Source organism: Motacilla alba, chromosome 4 (genome assembly GCF_015832195.1).
Source record: "Motacilla alba alba isolate MOTALB_02 chromosome 4, Motacilla_alba_V1.0_pri, whole genome shotgun sequence".
NCBI lineage: Eukaryota > Metazoa > Chordata > Aves > Passeriformes > Motacillidae > Motacilla > Motacilla alba.
This window is the reverse complement of record NC_052019.1, coordinates 11,684,473-11,688,072: the sequence shown is the minus strand read 5'-3', so window position 1 is coordinate 11,688,072 and position 3,600 is coordinate 11,684,473.

Below are 3,600 nucleotides of genomic sequence, written 5' to 3'. Positions count from 1 at the left end.
GTTGTTGGCCCGAGGTGTGGGTGTTTTTGTTGGTTAATTATTTACAACTCTTCTTTTCTGAAACTTGCTCAATGTAAGAAAGACCTGTGTTGCAGAGTGAGCATATTGAACATTATTTTGCTTGCTGTTGATGGTTTTGAAGTGATTGCTTCTATGATGCTTCACTGTGGATCACTAACAAAATCATATTAGTCCTACAGTCTCAATGTCTTTCTAATTAATAGTGCTGCCAAGAGTCTTCTCTTAAGGTTTTTATTGTTAGGGAAGATGAGTTCCAAATCACAGAATAGTCATTGGTCAAGGGGTGGTCTGTTCCTGCATGCAAGGAGAAATGCCTGCTGTGTTTCAGCTACTTTGTCTTCTGGGCAAAAACTGCAAGGTTTCTGCTTTGCTGAACTGAAATGAAATGTACAGTTTGTATTCCTTAGCCCCAAGTTCATTTAAATTGTGTCTCTTTAAGGTTCAGAAGTGATGAACTTTGCCTGACAGAATCCTGGTCCTGGATGTTTGTCTTGTGGTCAGGGTGAGCTGAAGCCAGTTTGACAGCAGAAGGTGTGTTTTGTCCCATGGCCATGGCCATCATGTAACCTGAAGGAGGAACGCTGTTCTTGTGATGCTGTGAACTTTCTTACTTCTCAGGCTCAGGGAATGTGCACAGTGGTAGCAGGAAATGTTCCAACAGCAGCAAGTCACAGTTAACTATGGAGTACTGTGTGGAGAGGTTAAACTGGCAGTGAGGGCAAATTCTAAGCAGATCTGATTGAGCAGCAGAAGGAAACATGGATAGTGACTAACTTTCCCAAGAGCTGCTATGGATTTTTGTCCAAAATCTGCATTTTTTTCTATTTTGGTTCTTAGCTCTAGACAACGTGGATGTGTAGAATCTTACTCTGCTCCCATGCCATTGGAAGAGATTACTTATTTTGCTTATTCACCAGGAAAATGCCCACAGCTGAGATGAGAATCGTCAGTCACTTCACTGCAGTAGTAATGATGAGTTATGCTTGGTGCAACACTGTACAAAGCTGCATTTCTGATGAGTGAAACATAAAACTGAAAGAGGAAATAGAGAGTTTTAAAAGAGAACAGGTGCATTTTCAGCCACTTAATAGTCCCAGATCAAGAATCATGTAAAAATGACATTTTACTGTGGTAATTGTTCTCATTTACTTTGGCTGTTCCACAATAATTTTCTGCACATGGAGACACTGTTCAAGAACAAAGGAAAAAGAGTGGAAAAGGCCCTTCCAGAATACTATTGAGATTTAGTTCTGCTGAAGACCTGCACTGGTGCTCAACTTTTCTGTGCAGACAGCCTGCTTTGCATCTCATTGAAATCACTGCAGAGACTGTCACATTCAGTTATTGGATGAAGAAAGGTTGTTTCATGTTTTCTGATGATTATTTTTCATCCATGGCTGTAAATATTTAGTGACGTGCAAATCAAACCTGTCCTACTGCAGTGGAAGCCATTTTTCTGCAACATCAGAAGGGGAAGCACATAAAACCACTTACTGTGGTGCAGTAAAGCATGATGGCAGTGCTGGTTTGGGAAATGAAATGTGTTCAGCTAGGTCATTGTCCTTGATTCTATGCCTTCCTTCATTCCCTGCTTGGTTCTGCTGTGGAGTATAATGCACGGATTACACAGAGATACGAGTGAAGTGGAGTTTGCTAATACAAGTGATGGTAACAGCAAGTCATGTTGATAGATTTTTAAAAAATGAGCGGTTCCTTTAGTGAGCAATTGCGTGGTCAGTCCTGGCCAAGCAGCAAAGGATCCTACAGCTGCTACCTCTGGGTGCTGCTTTCCCAGATGGCAGATTGAACTAGGCCTACAAAAACCTTCTTATACAGGATAATACAAGCAGGAATATCTCATTACCAGCTGATTTATCTCTTTGAGGGAATTTCTGTTTTGATTAGTGGAAGCTTTCTGATTTAAAGGAAGAAAAATAACATAAAAAGGAATATTTTATCTGGAGTTATTTCAATGCAATTGGCCATCAGGGAATAATTTGCCAGAGTCAAATCTTGTATTGCACCAGAGGCATCCCAGACTGTGGTCTGTAAAAAGCATGGTGTTCCTGCTAGAAGAAGATGTCATTCCATATTTTGTATGTTCTTTTTCCTGAGAAGCCTCAGCCTAAGCAAATGGAAGCCTGTAGGCATTCAAATCTCAGTAGAGTGACCTGTTTACTAATGATCCTTTTTCTTTCCTCACATATATGAATCTAGTGAGGAGGAATACTGCATTGCTGCATAAAAAAATGATAGAAATCAAGCCACTCAAATACTACTTCAAACCATATATCAGACAGGACCTGCAAAAGAAAGAGGGTTGATGTAATGTTCTAACCAGAGGACAAAGTCACACGTGTGCAGCATGTTTGTACTATGGGACGCCTTGGTGTTAGTTTCAGTTCCACACACATTCTCCTCACTGTTGCTATCTATTAATAAATTTTTCCAGCTGACAGTTGCACCTCAAAAAATTGCTGTCTCATTAATACCTGTATGAGAAGCTCTCAAACAAGTCTGACATATAGGTAAGGAGAGGGAAGAGGGTTTCGACCCTCCTTGTTCAAAAGTTTCAGGTAATTTTCAGTATGTCTCAAGTAGTGCTCTTTGAAAGTGACAGAGAAAAGTTTTGGGAAGAGAGATTTGTGAAAAGTATTTGGAGGAGGCTGACTCTGACTGCACTGAGCAGCTGCTCTTCAATCATCTCCAGGACACAGGTGAGTTTACACATTTAGAGAATCCAAATTCATCAAAGCAGTTTCCAAGGTTAAATATGATTGAGTTGCAGAAAGATCCCATTAGTATTTCTTTTCTTTCTGTTGTAGATGCTTTCCTGACCCACATAGTTATTTTGTGTGCTACACTTCTGGCAGCAAAGGTCACTTAAGAAATTTTGACACCATATTTTTCCTCCCACTCAGTAGTGCTGTCGTGACAGTTTGTGAGGTTGTGTTGTAAAATGGTACAGAGAAATTACCAGGACTAAAAATAAACCTTTTTAGCCAACCCCTTTTTTGTGTGCTAGTTCATTTCATCTCTGACAGTAGATGCTTTGGACTAGAACCAAAGTATCTCTTAGAGTAAATACAAGCTGCTGTCAGCACTATGGAAAAAGCTGCCCCTAGTTTCTAGACAAATTATTCTGCATGTTGGAGCTGCCAGCTGAGCAACTCAACACTAAATTCACAAATGCAGTAATTTAAATGCAAAATAAAATACTTTTTTCCTTTGGATTTAAACATGCATCTTTGTGTATGTAAATTTTTAGTGCAATCTACATCTTCCATCAGTACTATCAAAGCATGAATGCAAGCAGAATCATTTACATAATGAAATAATATCCCTAAATTATTTGCTATAATAAATCCCTTTATTCATTTGAATTTAAAGGTATTTATGTCCTCACTAGTTCTAAAAAATAATAAACAGGTCAGCTGGATACCATCAGAAATGGGGCTAGCCTGTAGCACTTTGTGATATTTATCTTTGCTATCTTCTTCCTCTTAATTTTGCATGACAACCTAAATATCACTGAAACTGTAAGGCGGATACAGAGAAGTAGATGAGCTGGTGCACTGT